The 18316-nt window shown below is 40.3% G+C and overlaps 1 long non-coding RNA gene across 1 annotated transcript in view; it reads right to left on the bottom strand.

The window, feature by feature from the left end:
* The window catches only part of LOC102495252 (uncharacterized), a 66816-nt gene that overhangs the window by 34996 nt on the left and 13504 nt on the right, over positions 1–18316 (bottom strand). Inside the window, exon 3 of the long non-coding RNA XR_334101.2 lies at positions 11292–11439. This is a non-coding gene — a long non-coding RNA (uncharacterized LOC102495252). The remainder of the gene's footprint in view (positions 1–11291; positions 11440–18316) is intronic.

The following is an 18316-nucleotide window of genomic DNA, read 5'->3' as shown; positions in this document are numbered from 1 at the left end:
TAACATATACCGAATGTCTGCACTCTATGACTGAAACTGATTGACTAATGCACCAGTTCTTAATACAACCCCTTTCTTTCTTTCTTTCCTTTTCTATTTTTGGAGAGGTTTTTGCTATAGGGTGTGTGCACTCACCAGAAAGACAGATAGAGACAGAGAGACAGAAAGTGGGAAATTACCCCCCGGGGGGGGATGGCCACGCCACATTTCCTTGTCCTCCATTCTCCTCTTGGGATCTTGGGCATGCACGCACACATGCCCAGTGTGAGTTTAAGCCACTGGGTCCGGGATTCGAACTGCGGTCAACCACACGGGAGTCCAGCGACATAGCCATTATGCTAACTGCTGGGCTGGTCCCAATACAATCCCTTTCTGACAAGTCCTCAAATGTGCAATATCCTGTCCCTCTTCTGGGCCTGCATACATACTGACACCTCTGCCCCCAAATAGCCCTCTACTCTTTACTTGGCAAGTCCATTTACCTTTTCCCATAATGGCTGTCGCTGAACTCCCATGTAGTTGACCGTGGTTCAAGTCCTGAACCCAGTGGCTTAAACTCACACGGGGTGTGTGTGTGTGAGTGCCCAAGATCCTGAGAGGAGAATGGTAGACAAGGGATTGCGGCGTGGCCGTCCCCCTTGGGGGTGATTTCTTGCTTTCCATCTCTCCTTCTCCTCTGTCTCTCTGGCAAGCCCATGCATCCTATACCAAAAACCTCTCAAAAAAAAGAATATCTTGCTATAGTTTGAATGTGTCCCCTCAAAATTCATGTGTTTAAATTTTGGTAACTATTGTTACAGTGTTGAGAGGAGGAAGACAAATTCAATTATACTATTGAAAGAAAGATGGAGCCTTTAGGAAGTGATTAAACATCAAGGCAATGTCTATGATTGAGTCATGGTGGGTTATAAGGAGAGGGTGATGAGACCAGAGTATGAGACACAGGGACATAGACATACTCCCCTTTACTCTGCTCAAGCTCCTCCCCTCCCCTACACCGTGAAATCCATCAGGAAGAAGACTCTCATTAGTTGCAGTCCCTGGACCTTGAACTCCAAGTCATGATCTGCGTAAGCCTCTATTTTTGTAAAGTACAGTCTCAGGTAACTTTGTTATTAGGAACAGAACAGACTGGAACATAACCAAAGAATATACACTCAGTAACAAATAGAACATGATAACAGGTCACATAAAACCTTGAGATGCACAAAGATCTAGAGCCCCAGCTTTCAGAGTTAAAAAACGTACTTTGCCTAAAAACACTAAAACGAAGGACCTTTGCTTCTGCCTGACGTTTACTTCTCACTCCCTCTTCTTAAGAGAAGAAGCTAATCCTCTTCTGCTAAGCTCACTTGCTTAAAATGCTAGAAAGTTACCCAGAACCACAGCTACCTTACCTATTTCTCTTTTTTTACTTTTAAAAGTATTTATTTATTTATTTCTACCATGAGAGAGAGAGAGAAAGAGCATGTACCACACCCCCCAAACAGGGTCTTCACATTGTGACCCACCCCCAGCCCTAACCAGCAAGAATCATGGACTCATACAAGTGTCTGTTGTATATAGGGACACCCCAGGACACAACCCCGGGACCCTCCCATGTGGCCTCAGTCTCACAGAGTTTCACACCACCACTGTATCACTTTTGTTGGCCAATTCTTATTCATTCTGTCTTTAGCATCTACCATAGGACCTAGCCCACAGTTACCATACGTGGTTCAGCAATAATTCTGTGATACCAACTAGGTGTCCTGCAATCTAAGTCAATTCTGACACTAATGGAAGTAGCAAAGACTTTAAAGAGCTCAGCTTTACAAGACCATTCCCACTTCAGATTCCAGCTACAAGCCCCATATGTTCTCAAGTTACTTTTACTTTTACCCTGCCAGCTACAAATGCAGGGGTTTTTACAATTTCCATCAGGTTTCATAGTTCATTACAATGACCTGTAGAACTTCCTGAAAATGCTATATTTCTATTTATCACAAAGAGTACAATTGAGGAACAGCCAAATGGAAGAGATGAAAGGGTAAGATCGAGGGGAAGAAGGATGCAGCACTTTCTTCCCCATGAAATCAGGGCATATCATCCTCTTCATAAATGAACATGTTCACCAGCACAGAAACTTCATGAACCTCATAGTTCGCAGTTTTTATTGAAGTGTCACTATACATATGATAGATTAAATTACTGGTCATACATTTTTTTTTTGGAGAGATTTTCACTGTAGGGCACGTGCGCTCACCAGACAGAGAGAGACATAGAGACAGAAAGCGAGAAATCACCCCCCAGGGGGGATGGTCACGCCGCAATCCCTTCTCCTCCATTCTCCTCTCGGGATCTTGGGCATGCGCCCGGCGTGAGTTTTAAGCCACCGGGTCCGGGACACGAACCGCGGTCGACTACGTGGGAGTCCAGCGACATAGCCATTACGCTAACTGCTGGTTCCCATACATTTTAATTTTTATAGAAATATTTATTTAATTATATTCATTACTATTTTTTAATTTGACCAGAGAGAGACAGAAAGGGAAAGTCAGAAAGCAAGCCACCAGGTCCGGGACTTGACCTGGACATCAAGCACCTTAGCCACCATACCACCTGCTGGCCCCCATACATTTTAATTTAATTTCCAAGCCCTTCCTCCCACCAGAGGTTATGAGGTGAAGCTGAAATTTTCAGTCCTTTAACCATGTACTTGATCTTTCTGGATGGCCAGTCCATTCTTTGCAACTTTCAACTGACTTTCAAATTGCCCACCAAGGGTAACCTTATTAGCTTACACTTATGGTGAAAAAGAGCTCATTATAAATAATTTTTAAAATAAAACACTCCTATCCTGAAAATGTCAAGTAATTTTGAAGCTCTGTGCCAGTCACCAGGGTCAAAGACCAGCTATATTCTTTATCATCACACCATCCAAGACATAGTTGCCAAATTGAGTTGAGTTGACTACCTCCAGGTTCCTGTTAGTCACATCATAAAAATTAAATGAAAGATCTGCAATTCTAGTGTCAAAGTCCTCTTACCAGAAGTAATGTTCTTTAAACCTTTCCTTGAGAATTCATTTAAAACACAGCTTTAATTAGTTGAAGGCCAGAATATAGTTTGCTTTTCAACTACAGGTGATAAGAAATTATGTTCACCACACCAGATGAACATTTAAGGCTCAAGCATATTTACTGCTAACATTTTATGTCACCTTTAAGTTGCTATTGAAGGGCTATCACATACCATTCTGGCCAAGATTCTGACAAAATATACTTCCCTGTCAGCTAGAGTAAGTACTAAGCACTTTGAATTTATCAAGATAAGCATAGTAGAATAGAAAATTTCTCTGAGTCTGATTAGTTTTTTTTTTTTTTTTTTTGTTTTTTTTGGAGAGATTTTCACTGTAGGGCGTGTGCGCTCGCCAGACAGACAGAGAGAGACATAGAGACAGAAAGCGAGAAATCACCCCCCAGGGGGGATGGTCACGCTGCAATCCCTTCTCCTCCATTCTCCTCTCGGGATCTTGGGCACGCACACACACGTGCCCGGCGTGAGTTTTAAGCCACCAGGTCCGGGACACGAACCGCGGTCGACTACGTGGGAGTCCAGTGACATAGCCATTATGCTAACTACTGGTTCCCTAGTTTTGTTTTTAACTATGAAAATTGAACAAGAGGATAGCAATATGTAGTCACTATGCTTCAGTGCTTGTATTAGTTTGCTTAGAATATGAAACACTGCCAGGGTCAGATTTGTCTTTGCATGGAAGAAGAATTTTAGGTATGTGGGCAGATTGATACATAGATAGATATCACATTCATACATGCATATATATATATACACATATACGTACATACATACATATATATACAAACACATACCCACACACATAGGGGTTCTTCCAAAAAAGTTCACAGAAAATATAAGTTATGAAAAAATTATGCATGGATTTCAAAATGTTTTAGCATTAAAATACACTGATATTTTAATTCCATTTTTCATGAGCTTTTTGAAGTTATCTTTATATGTGCACATATAAAGAGAGAGCAAGAGAAAGGATCAGAGATTTTTTGTCTCTGTTACTATAACTCAGCTGTATCACTATAGTATGAAACCATCCATAGACACACATAAAGGAATGGTCTTGGCTGTGTTGTAATACAGACATACCTCACAGAGATTACATGTTGGTTTCAGACCATTGGATAAAGCAAATATCATAATAAAGTGAGTCACACAATTTTTTGACTACTTTCTGCATATAAAGTTGCTTATGCTATGCTACAATCTATTAAGTATCCGAGTATTGTACATATATTCTTGAATTAAAAATCTTTTATTTCTAAAAAGTGCTAATGATCATCTGAGTCTCTAGTAAGTTGTAGCATTTGTACTGGTGGAAGGTTTTGTCTGGAAGTTGACTGCTGACTGATGTGGGTGGTAGTGCTGAAAACTGGGTGGATATAACACTTTCTTAAAATAAAATAACAATAAAGTTTGCTGCATTAATGAACTTTTTCTCTCACAAAAGATTTCTCTATAGCATAGGATACTAGCTGAGAGCTTTTATCTAGAGTACGACTTCTTTCTAAATTAGAATCAACACTCTCAAACTACTGCTGCTTTATCAACTAAGTGTATGTAATATAAATCCTTTGCTGTCATTTCAACAGTGTATACAGCATCTTCACAAGGTGAAGTGATTTCTCAAGAAATCACTGCCTTTACTCATCCATGAGATACAACTCCTCATCCATCAAAGTTTTCTCATGAGATTGCAAGCACCTGTCTTCAGGCTCCACTTCTAATTCTAGTTCTCTTGCTACTTCTGGCACATAAAGTTACTTCTTTCACTGATATTTTGAACCCCTAAAAACCACCTATAAGGGTTGGAATCAACCTCTTCCAGTCTTCCATAAATGTTGATATTTTGACCTCCTCCCGCACATGACAAATGGTCTTAAATGACATAGAGAGGTGAGTCCTTTTCAGAAGGCAAGGAATAAGATTTGAAAGTTGAAATGATTCTTTAACCCATGGACAACAGAACAGATGTTGTACTTACTTGCAGGCATGAAAACAACATTAATCTCATTGAAGTTCCTGGGTCACTAGGTGTATTGTCAATGAGCAGTGATATTTTGAAGAACATTTTTTTTCTAAGCAGTAGGTCTCAAGAGTGAGCTTAAAGTATTTACTGAGCCATACCATAAATAAATGTACTATCAAGCCAGGCAGTGGCATGGTGGGTAAAGTGGCTGGATCCCACATGGTCAACTGTGTGGTTCAAATCCCAGATCCAGCACCTTTTAAAATAGGCCAGGTATGTACATCCCAAATCACAAGAAGAAAATGGAGGAGAAAGGATTGAGACATGACCATTCCTCCTGGAGGGGGCTTTCTCACTTTCTCTTTCTCTCCCTCTCTCTGAAAAACACATGCACCCTACAGCATATTTCAAAAAATAGAAAAAAATAGATGTTTTATCATATGGGACTGTTTCTTTCACTTGTAGAACATAGGCAAGTAGATTTAGCATAATTCTTAGATCCTGGGCTGTTATAATGAGAAGTAAGCATTGGTTGTAATTTAAAGTTACTAATCTTGCCCCTAATAAGAGAGTCTGCTGTCCTTTGAAGCTTTGAGTCAGGGACTGACTTCTCTCTAGCGATGAAAGTCCTAAATGGCACCTTCTTCCAATAAAAGGTGTTTTTTTCTCTATTGAAAATCTGCTGTTTAGTGTAGCCATCTTCATCTAACTTGCTGCAGGCTTCTATATCAGCACTTGCTGCTTCACCTTGCCCGCTCATAGGGCATGTGCACTTGCTGCTGAGAGAGAGAAAGAGAGAGAGAGAGAGAGAGAGAGACAGAAAGTGAGAAATGACTCCCCAGGGAGGATAGCCATGCTGTAATCCTTTCTCCTTCATTCTCCTCACAGGATTTTGGGCACACACTTACATGTGCCCAGTGTGATTTTCAAGCCACTAGGTCTGGGACTTGAACTGTGGTCAGCCATGTGAGAATCCAGCACTTTGACCACTATACTACCTGCTGTTCCCTCACCTTGCAATTTTACATTAGGGAGATGGCATCTTTCTTTAAACCTCATGAAGCAACATCTGCTAATTTCAAACTGTTCTTCTACAGCTTCCTCACCACTCCCAGACTCCATAGAATTGAAGAGAGCGAGAGCCTTGCTTTAGATTGGCTTAAGAGAATGTTGCAGATGATCTGATTTTCTATCCAAACATCTAAAACTGCCTTCCTATCACCAATAAGTCTGTTTTATTTCTTTATCATTTGTTTGTTAACTGGATTAGCACTTTTAATTTCCTTTAAGAACTTTTCTTTTGAATTTACAACTTGGCTCACTGTTTGGTATAGGAGGCCTAACTTTTGGTCCATCCCAGTTTTAGACATGCCTTCCTCACTAGGTTAATTATTTGTAACTTTTTATTTTCAAGTAAGAGATGTAACTCTTCCCATACTTGAACATGTAGAGGAGATTATAGGGTTATTAATTGGCCTCATGTCAATATTGTTGTGTCTTAGGGAGAGGGAGAATTACAAAGAAACAGCCAGTTGATGGAAGAGTCAGAACCCACACACATTTATTGATTAAGCTTGCCATCTTATATGGGTGCAATTCGTGGACCCCCATAATTAATATTAACATAAAAGATCACTAGTCACAGAGGCTAAATGGTACAGCAGTAACACAATGCTCTGTGAGGTTGACCCACACAAGAGGGATCTGGGTTTATGTCCAGAACCTTTCCCAAACATGCTAGGTATGTGCATGTGTGTGTCCCAGATCTGGAGGTGGCTGAGACTGAGGGTGGAATGGGGTGTGAAGACCCTGTTCATGGTGCTCTCTTCACCTCCATTCATAAAAGAAAGAAACTTTTTCCAAAAAAAAAAAAATTGCTGATCACAGACCACTATGACAAATATGATAATAATAATAATAATAAAGTTTAAGTATTTAAAGAATTAGCAACTTGTGGCCTAGAGACACAAAGTAAGCACACACTGCTAGAAAAATGGCACCAGTGAACTTGCCTAATGCAGGGTTGCCACAAAACTTCAACTTATAAAAAAAGTAGTATCTGAGAAGCACAATAAAGTGAAGTATAATAAAAAGAGATATGCCTATAAAAACTTATTTATGGACACTGAATTTTGAAATTTATATAATTATTTTTATAAGTCACAAAATAATATTTTTCTTTGGATTTTCCCCATTTCTATCATTTTAAGATAAAAACATACTTCTCAGGCTATCTGAAAAGAGGCAGTGGCCGTAGTCTGCCGATCTTTGTAAAAACCAGTAGGGTTGATCTACTGATGATGTCTTTGCTCAGCTAACACAACCTGAATGAACCTGTATTAGCTGGGGTCTCTAAAAAGTGACTTATCTGAATTCTATTGGATGATAATAGAAATGGCCATTAATAGTATAATCTCTCCATCTCCCCAGCTTATACTCACCCTTTTCCCCTCTCTCTCTCCTCTGTCTTAGCTCATTCCTGAATGACAAGATGAGTTTAATGGAAAATGTGTCCCAGATACTTCCAACATTGAGTGCTCATGCTATTAATATCAAGGTAACATAGCTGGTGACAGCTTCGTTCATTGATTCATAATTCATGTCCCTGTTAAAGGGTATCTGATCCGATAGTTATACATATTTCACTCTGAATATGCTAATGTTGTCAGTTTAAATCAAAATAAAACCACAGCTTATTTCTTCCTTGATTGGAGAATTAAGAGAGAAAATGCCTCTGTTGAAGGTGGGTAGGAATTCCCAAGGTCTGGAAAATACCTCTGACAGAAAGATCAAACCTGTTCAAACTGCATCATTCTGCCTCTTGGTAATTCTGCCCAAGTCAACAGTAGACATCCTATGACAACATGGCAATAGTTCTTAGGTACTAGCTTCATACATTTTCTAGAGACAGCTTTTCTCGGAAAGATTATTTCAAGAAGTGGTTGTTGTTTTTTTAAAAAGCATTTTTTAAAAACTGTTCTGTTTAAGTGAATAGGTTCATCAATCAGAAAGCCCAAAGGCAGGTGGGGGAAAAAAAAAGGGCAAAAGGTTTTTCTATATTGTTATTAAAGAAGGTGAAATAATATCTGAGGCCTGAAGCTCAATTTGTGAAGAGCATGATCCACAGGACTCCTGTTAAAGGTAGGCTGCTGCTGAGACACTTCAAAAGATCATCTTTATTGCAGAACAATTGCCTGACCCAGTTTCCTGGTCAGCAACATGCTTTTGTAGAAACTTCAGCAGCTGATGAAAAAGCTCAGCAAAGTTAGCACATGTACTTTCATCTGTGGCTCTCAGGAGGAGAAATATGAAAAGGTTTCTAGGTCCCATGGATTAGCACTGCCAGGTCTACTGGCACAGAACCAAAGCATGAAACACAAGGTATGAGCATGTTTTAAAAGGCAGTGTCTAATTTCTTGGTGAATGTACTTGCTATTAGGGTTTGTGGAACAGAGGACTTTCTGTATCCCCAGTCTTCTGGCTATCAAAATATTTTGATATTGTCATAAAACCCTACTCTAAAATGAATTCTTGCCCATCGAGTAATAATTCTCTGCCTTGGTATAAAAAGGCACTCTTCTGCCCTGTCATAGGTCTCCTTGACAAGCAATTCTTGGAGCATAAGCATCTAAACAATATTTAATTTGGAATTCAGACATGCATCATAAAGCTAGCATAAAGAGCAACAATGTATGTTTTAATGATTTCTAAGAGGAAAACACATTTCCACAAATGGCTTTAAGTTCCATTCATGGATGGCTGGAAAATATCACATCTTTAAGCAAAGAGCTTTTCAGCTTTTTTATTTTAACATATGTACTTATGTTTATCAGCAAAAAGAATCTTTCAAAAGACCTATTCAGTTCTATAATTTCTTCTTCTAGTTTTATTTTTTTTCCCCTTTAGGTTCATTTTGGAAAATGGCATTGTAATTCGTTTCTAGCCTTACTTATATTAGTTTCCTAGGGCCGGTATAACAAAGAACCAGAAGGCAGGTGGTTTATAACAACAGAACTCTAGTATCAGGGTCCTGAAGGCTAGTAGTTCGAAGTCAAGGGATTGGCGGGCCATGCTCTAACAGCTTTCTACCTTCTCTAGTTTTTTGGTGTCTGCCAGCAATCCTTGTATTTCTTGACTTACAGAAGGATCTCTACACACCATCTTCTCTTCTCCCTGTGTATCCTCATAGCATCTTCCCCCTGTATATGCCCATCTGTGTCCAAACTTCCCTTTTCAATAAGGACATGTCTAAGAACACCCTAATGACCTAATTTTAACTTTATTACTTCCTTAGAGACCTTATTTCCAAGTGAGGTTGCATTTGGAGATACTGGAGGTTAGGACTATACCTTTTTTGTTGTTCAGAGAGAGATTTTGCTATAGGGTAGATGTGCTTGCTGGAGATGCAGAAACTGAAAATGAGAACTCACCCCCCAAGGGGGATGACCATACAATAATTCCCTTCTCCTCCATTCTCCTCTCAGGATTTTAGGTACACACACACATGCACCACCATGAGTTCCAAACCACCAGGTCCAGAACTCAAACAGTGGGTGCCATGTGGGAGTCCAGTGCCTTAATCACTATGCCACCTGCTGGCCCATATCATGTCTCTTTAAGAAAAGCACGATTCAACCCCTAGAACTTGTGTTATTGCGCATTTAACAAAATAATTTTTGAAATTTATCAAAAGTAGTAAATTTATATAATCTGACTAAGAAAATTCAATAGCATCAAACAAGTTTCTACAATCCCTAAGTCATTTACAGTCACCTTAGGCCCTCACAATTTGAGATGTCTGTCTACAAGTGGAACTTGGTCAAGCTCATTCCAGGTTAACTGCAGGAGGAACCAGATATCTTTCTGGCAGGACTTTTCCTGAAGGTCCTAATAAAATATCTGGGCCCCCCATTCTGACCCTCTGTTAATTAGAATTCACATCAAGGACCTCTAGGACCCACCAGCCACAGTGACTCTGCAATGAGGCAGCCTCTATGCAGTACAGAAGGCCTAACAGCTATTGCTCCATAAATACTCTAATGTAGCTTCTTATCTGCTTGTCTCTGTGGCATTGGGAGACCTCATAGCTCACAGAGCCATTAAGCCCTGGCATTTGAGGGCTTAGAGAATGTGTTTCAAATGGAGAAGAATGTTAGAGCTTACAACAATGGTTCTAAGTTTGAAGTACCCAAAGAGATCTAAAAAATATCCTGATTCTTGGTGCTCACCCCACAGTGTGACTGAACTAGGTTGCTGTGCAGCCAGAGCCCCAGCGCATTACAAGCTCTCCATGCCTTTGTCACTAACTTGCAGCCAAAGGTGAGAACAGCTGAGCTAGTTTAATGCTCATCAGATGTTAATGTGGGTAGGAATTTCCAGGGGATCTTAATAAAATACAGATTCTGAAGCTGCAGGTCTGGGGGTAGGGCTTGAGAGTATATATATACATATATATACAAATATATATGTATATATATTTATATATATACGCATATATTTTTTTTTCTAAAGAGGTTTTTACCTTAGGATATGTGTACTCACCAGAGAGAGAGAGATAGTAAGAGAGAAAGTGAGAAACCATCCCCCCACACACAATGGAAGATGGCCACACCGCAATACCTTTTCCTTCATTCTCCTCCTAGATCTTGGGCACACATGCACAGGCTCTTGGGCACACACGCACAGGCTCTTGGCCTGAGTTTCAAGCCACCAGATCTAGGACCCAAAACACGATTGGCCATATGGAAGTCCAGCAACGTAACCACTTAGCCATCTTTTGGCCCCAGGGGTTCTGTACTTTTAACAGGCTCCCAGGGTATTTCAATGCCATTGATCTACTGACCACACTTTGAGCAACAAGGATCTGGAGAACTAGTTCTCAAACTTGGCTGAATAATGAAATATACAGTAAAACTATTAAAAAAAAAAAAGATTCCAGTGCCTGAATTTCACTCTAATGATTCTGACTTTTGGTCAGGATTGTTGTATGAACAAGAAAGATTCCTATATGATTTGGAAGTACAGGTCAAGATGAGAGTCATTGCTATTCAGAAAAGGCAGAAACATCTCTAGTGATTTCTGGCAATCTAACAATGTGGGAAACTGGCCTCATTGGGCATTATTTTCAACAATGGCATCAGCAACCAGCCACATTTCTGTGCCTCCTCTCATGTAGGTGTTCTACTATCAGCAAGAACAGGTTGTGTTCCCATTACTCGTGGTGTCTACCCAATATTCATTCCTCTCTTACCACTGCTGTGTCATGAGAGACACACTGAAGTGTCCTAGTGATGTCACACATCTGCCTTGAGTCTGTCCCAGGTCTATGAACAATTGCCAATTTTGTCCACATTCAAGATCCCTCCATATGAAGATGGCTGGCTGCTCTCATGGTTTCTCTGAAAGAAAAGAAAGACTGGACTGAACTTTAAAGTGGGGTACCACTGAATACAAAAGTTTATTTATCAGAATTATAATTTGGGAAGATGTTAAACTATGAGAGGTAGATCCAATGAAAAAGGATTTTTAAAAATTATGTTTACCATAGAGTGAATAAGGGGAAAATTCTCTTTATTCTCCATAAAAAAAAGTTTTGGGGGACCAGCAGTTGGCCTAATGGCTATGTCACTGGATTCCCACGTAGTCGACCACAGTTCGAGTCCCAGACACGGTGGCTAAAACTCACGCCGGGCACATGTGTGTGCATGCCCAAGATCCCGAGAGGAGAATGGAGGAGAAGGGATTGCAGCGTGGCCATCTCCCTGGGGTGTGATTTCTCGCTTTCTGTCTCTGTTTGTCTGTCTGGCGAGCACACGTGCCCTATTACCAAAAAAAAGAAAAAAAAAAAAGAAAGAAAGAAAGAAAGAAAAAAAAGAAACCTCTCCAAAAAAAGAAAAACAAATGTTTTTTAAAGAGAGAGAGAAAGCAAGAGAGAGAAAAATAAGGAGAGGCATCCTCAACAGGATCTCATGCCACAATCCCTCCCACAACCTCAGCCAGGCAAGATCAGAGGCATGACCAACCCAGGTAATGAACCCCAATCTTCTATATGGCTTTCAGCATTGCAATGCTACCATTGTGTCATTGCAGCTGGGCCTCCAAGGGAAATATTTAAGAGAGCTCACTAATGTGAGAATCCAGCTCTGCTGACACCTTGATAAGCCACGCAGTCTGTGGTATGTTGTCATATGTCTGTGTGGAAGAGGTAGTAATTGGAGTTCCATTAAGAATGCAAATTTCCCCTGATTTGGACAGAAGTACAGTCCTTAGTGTATACATTCATCAGCTCTCATTACCAACAACCACCAAAATCCCAGAAGCATATAACAGTAAGTATCATTTTCTGTTCACTGCACACTGGCTAGAAGTCAGTTAGTCTGAATGGACTTAGCTCCAGATTGCAGATTCATGTGTCATATTCTTTTTTTTTTTTTTTTTTGGAGAGGTTTTTGCTATAGGGCACGTGCGCTCGCCAGACAGACAGACAGAGAGAGACAGAGACAGAAAGCAAGAAATCACCCCCCAGGGGGGATGGCCACACCACAATCCCTTCTCCCCCATTCTCCTCTCGGGATCTTGGGCACGCATGCACAAGCACCCAGCATGAGTTCTAAGCCACCGGGTCTGGGACACAAACCACGGTCAACTATATGGGCGTCTAGCAACATAGCCATTACGATGTGTCATATTCTTTTTTTTTTTTTTTTTTGGAGAGGTTTTTGCTATAGGGCACGTGCGCTCGCCAGACAGACAGACAGAGAGAGACAGAGACAGAAAGCAAGAAATCACCCCCCAGGGGGGATGGCCACACCACAATCCCTTCTCCCCCATTCTCCTCTCGGGATCTTGGGCACGCATGCACAAGCACCCAGCATGAGTTCTAAGCCACCGGGTCTGGGACACAAACCACGGTCAACTATATGGGCGTCTAGCAACATAGCCATTACGCTGACTCTGTGTCATATTCTTGTGTTGCTAGCCAGCATCAACTAAGAGCACATTCTCATGGTGACAGCAGAAAAGAGCAAGCCCAACCATCATAGCACATTTCCGACCTCTGCTTCAGTGCATCCACTAACATCTCACTGACCAAAGCACATCACAAGGTCAAGCCCAGTCAAGGATGGGCAAATATATTACCCAGCCCCCATGAGCCATGGTAATATCATGAATATATAAGACTATTTGTATGGGAGTGAGAAATTGAGAGTAATTATTTGATCTATTGTACCTAGCTTCTAGGTACAGTATATTTTTAGGAGTTAAGTGGCCATGGGCTTGGTTTTATTCAATGAATTTTAGACTAGAACCTTACCACCAAACACATCTAAAACAATTGTCTCTGACAGCTTTTAGTGTAGTTGTCATTTCTCATTGCTGAGATTCAGCTGCCTTCAAAATGAATATTAACTAGATTAGCAACTACAACACAGCAACCATTTAGTACAAATCATCCTCTTTTTGTTTGTTTAAGCAGCTTGAAATATTTAAAAAGGTTTCATGTGAGAACCCAGCATCTCCTAATAAGTAGGATTTGATGACCTGAACATCAGGTGGATTTGCATCTGCCCCTCTAGTTGTCTGCTCTCTCCTGGTGCCACATTTCCTGCCACATCACTTTTCTCATTTAGGTTATGTAATTGATCCCTAGTGATACTTGAATTTATACCTCCAATGTAAAATACAGAGCTGTAACATTCTGAGATTCTCTATTGAGATAGGATATACTCTCAATATAAATGCATTTACATTATTGTTCTTCACATAGTCTCTGTATTTGGCAATGTTTAAGTTTGGGGTGAATTTCTAACTATAACATTTTTCTTGAATATAGACATTTCTTTTTCATATTCTATTCACAATCAGAAGGGAATATCTTCTGAACCAGGAATGTTCTAGGTTTCCATGCAGGAATGTTTTATTAAGGGTTGAAATCAGTATGATGCTTTATTAGACAGTGATCTCCATAGAAATAGAATAAGTAGGAGATAGATGATAGAAGACAGGCAATGATAGATTGATAGATATGGATAGATAGAGGATAGATAGATGACAGATAGATGAGAGGAAGGGAAGAATTTATTATAAGGATTTGGCTCACAAAATTATGGAGACTGTGAAGTCCCATGATTTGCACTTACAAGCTAAGGAATTAGTAAAAACCAGTATTGTAGTTCAGTCTAAGTCTAAAGACCTGAGAACGAGGGGAACTAAAAGTCTAACTCCAAGTCCAAGCGCAAAGGTCAAAGAACCTAGAGCTCTTACGTCTGAGGGAAGGAGATGATAGATGTCCCAGATCAAGAAGAAAGAGAAAGATTCTCCCTTCCTCCATCATTTTGTTCTACTTGGGGCCCCAACACTGCCTGTTCACAATAGCGAGAGAGGATCTTCTTTATTTAGCTCAGTCTACTCATTCAAATGCTAGTCTCTTACCTTCGCAGACACAACCAGAAGTTATGTTTTAATAATGATCTGGGCATCCCTTAGCCCTGTCAAGTTGACACATAAAAGTAAACATTACAGATGTTAAAGACACTTTGTGCAGAAACTATTTGGAAGCTCAGCTTAAACAGAAAGAAAGATCTTGTTATAGCTCCTCTCTGCTCACACAGCTTCCTTAGTCCACTGGCAGTCTTGTCCAAAGATTCATGTCCAGCTGGCAAGCCTAACATTGAAAGAAGCTTGCTTTGGGAACCAGCTACAGCTTTGAGTGGACTCTCAGGTATTCTCTGCTCCCCTCACTTCATCACAATGAAAATCATTCTATGAGGCATGTTTTTCGCAGGGAAGAACCTGAGGAAAAAACATATTGGAACTTGGAAGCAGCATAGTAGACAGGAACAAGAGCAATTAAAGACAAATGATTTTGGTTATTGTTGTTGATTAGTTTGGGCTAAGCAGCTGCTCTGGGAGAGAGAAAAAAGTTTAAAAAGAGAGTTCAGGAGCAGTGCATAAGAGAAGGCATGAAAGCTAGAAAAAATGAGAGAGATCCAGTAAAGCCAGAAGTGCCTTGAAAAGCAGATTGGAAAAGAGATTTCATCCTTCTTTCTTTCTTTGACTCTTTCTAACTAGTGATTAACTCTATGTGAGGCATCCTCCCAGGAGCTAGAAATAACATTTACAAAGTGTTTTGCTGTTAAAGGTATAAATAAATTGTTATCTCATTTAACCTGGTTTTTAAAAAGTCTGATCATACTTGCAACTCTTAGAAAATCCTATTTTTAACTAGACTCAGAGTTAGACATAGAAAAAGTTTTGAAAAAGGACAGCCCCTTGTCTTTGCAATCTGTTCCTGATGTTTTTCTTTGCCAGCCTTCAGTCTTTCAGACAAAGGTTTATCATATCCTGTGGCTTTGTCCTTATTTCCTTATCTTTAAAAAAATATAGTGTTTCTTTCAAGCAATATGCTGACATTTGTGTCGTAGGGCACATTGAGTGAGAGGACACTTATATCTAATACTTTGGTCCTGAGCTTCTTACCTTCCTCATTTAGGGGCTTTCTCACAGAAAAACTGATGTTTTTGTTTGGTTGGTTGGTTTTTGCTTTTGTTTTTAAGAGGGAAAGATTGAAAATGTAGATGCTGCTGGCTTTTGGGGGCCTCAGGTGATGAGGCAGAGCACAATAATAAGCCAGTCCAGGAATATCCTTCTCTGGTAAAAAAAAAATTTTTTTAATAATACCCAAGTTGGGAACATTGACAACCACAATACAACCTTGAACAGATTTTCACTTCCTTTCTTCATGTCTCCTTGGTCTATAACAGGAATGCTCCTTACTCGGGAGCTGGCAGACACAGAGATGAGTTAAGACAGCCTGTTTGCCATTCCTACCACTGATTCATACCACACGATCCTTACACTGTTCACTAAGGGTGTCAGCAGTGTCTTCTGTGGCCATACACATATAAAAGAATAAAGTTTGCAGACCATCCACGTGAAAGAGTTTCTTTCAGTCAGTGTCTGGGAAGGAGATATTCAACTTATTCCTGAAGCAGCTGGTTACCTCTAAGATTTCATAAAAGAAAAATAAATTAAAAGAGCTTACCTCATTAATCATTACTACAACTCTCTGGGCATTGTTATTCCCATTTTACATATAAGGAAACAGGCAGAAAAAATATAATGTTTTCTCCAAATCATTATTCCATGAATGGTAGAGGCAAAATTTGAATCTTTGTTTCTGATGCCATAAGCCATACTCATTCCACTACAGGAAATCTCCATCTTTAGAGAAGTAGGTGGGATTTTAAGATTCAAAATTGTTAAAATTGCCCAAATTTGTACAGGTACTAAACAGCACAGTCAGCATTTGAAGCTTAGCCTTTTTGACTCCAGGTCCTAAAATCTTAGGCACTTTGATGTATAGGATGTTTAAATCCTCCCCACAGATAGGCATTGATCTGGAACCTAAATATATCCTAGAACATCTATTATATAAATTTATAACTCCTGAGAGAAAATATATGATCAAAACTGTGTACATTGTTGACCACGATCTCCCAGAACTCACTGTCTATAGGGGCACAGAAGACTGGGGATATTTAGTTTCACTACCTGAAAATAACCTTTAGTGACAACTGTCTATGGCTTCACTGTTGAGGCCTCTGATCTAGAGTGGATCCCCTATTTTCTTTCATTCCTTTCTTCCTCCTTCTTTCATTTCTCTATCCTGCCATCTCTTCCTTTCTTCCTTCATTTTTATTCTTTCTTCCCTGCTTTAATTCTCCTTCCCTTCCTTCCCACCTGATGGATGAACCAGGCAGGTCATCCCAGTATAATGAAGTGTACAGATAAAGAAGCATGAGGAACATGCTATAACATGCTGCTCAGGTTGAAGCTGAATCCATTTGGTACATTGTGGGTTCATGTTAGGCATATGCCCCTATGATCCTGGCAGGCTATCAGGGCTCAGAGGGGATCATGGCATAAGACCCTGGTGACAGTGTTTATCTCTCTCTCATGAGAAAAATAAAGAAACTTTAAAAAAGTTAAAAACAAAGTAAAGTAGGAGAAAGAAGTGATGGCAATAACCAAGGTTGAAGACAATGCTCTGTATATTATGGAGTAAGTAATACCACATCTAGTTTATGGGTCAAGAAACTAGAGTTGAGAGAATTTAGACAACTTGTTTAATCCCATAGAATCAGGATGTGATAGAGCCAAGGTTCAAATCCTAAAATTCCTGGGTCCTAAACTAGCGAAATAAGAGAAATGTGCTCCCATGAATAGGAGAGTTCAGACAGCAGAATGACCAGTTGCTCTTAGCATAAGCTCAAAGACAAAATACTCAAAACCAAGCATCCAACAGTCCTATTTTGGGATAGGAGAGAACAGTGTTTTTTTGTTCGTTTGTTTTAATTGCCAGAGGACATGTGCACTGGACAGAGACAGAGAGATGAAAGAAGCACTAGCTGCTCCCCCCACCAAATGGAGCAGGTCACACCACAATCCCTCCTCTTTCACCTCTCTATCCTGTTAGGACCTTGGGCAACACACACACATGTGTCCAGCATGTTCCCCACGCTGCCAGAGCAGGGGCTTAAACTATGGTTGGCTATGTAGAATCTGGTTCCTTTAACCACTAGGCTACGAAGCCAGCCTGAGAACAGATTGATTGATTGATTGATTGATTTTGCTATAGGGTATTTGCTTACTGAAAGAGGAGAGAGCTGAGGAAAGGAAATAGAAGAAAAGTGAAAATCAACTTTCAGTAGGGGATGGCCATGCCACAATCTTTTCTCTTCCATTCTCCTCTCAGAATTTTGGGCACTCACACATGTTTGCCTAGCATGATTTTCAAGCTGTCAGGTCCAGGACTCAAATTGTGGTCAGCCATGTGAAAGCCAGCCACCTTAAACTCCACACCACCTACACCTACTAGTCCCTGAGAACAGATCTTTCTTTTTTTTTTTTTTTGGAGAGATTTTCGCTATATGGCGCATGCGCTCACCAGACAGACAGAGAGAGACATAGAGACAGAAAGCAAGAAATCACCCCCCAGGAGGGATGGTCACGCCGCAATCCCTTCTCCTCCATTCTCCTCTTGGGATCTTGGGCATGCACGCACACGCACCCAGCGTGAGTTTTAAGCCACCGGGTCCGGGACGCGAACCACAGTCGACTACGTGGGAGTCCAGCGACATAGCCATTACGCTAACTGCTGGTTCCCAGAACGGATCTTTCTTAATGAAGCTATTTAACTTTTGTAATATGAGGAGACAGGATACAAAAACAATAGATTAAAAGCTTTGCTCTCTTGGGGATAAGACTCAAACA

This window comes from Tupaia chinensis, unplaced genomic scaffold (genome assembly GCF_000334495.1).
Source record: "Tupaia chinensis unplaced genomic scaffold, TupChi_1.0 Scaffold000147_1, whole genome shotgun sequence".
Taxonomy (NCBI): Eukaryota; Metazoa; Chordata; class Mammalia; order Scandentia; family Tupaiidae; genus Tupaia; species Tupaia belangeri.
This window is presented reverse-complemented; position numbering and strand designations above follow the sequence as displayed.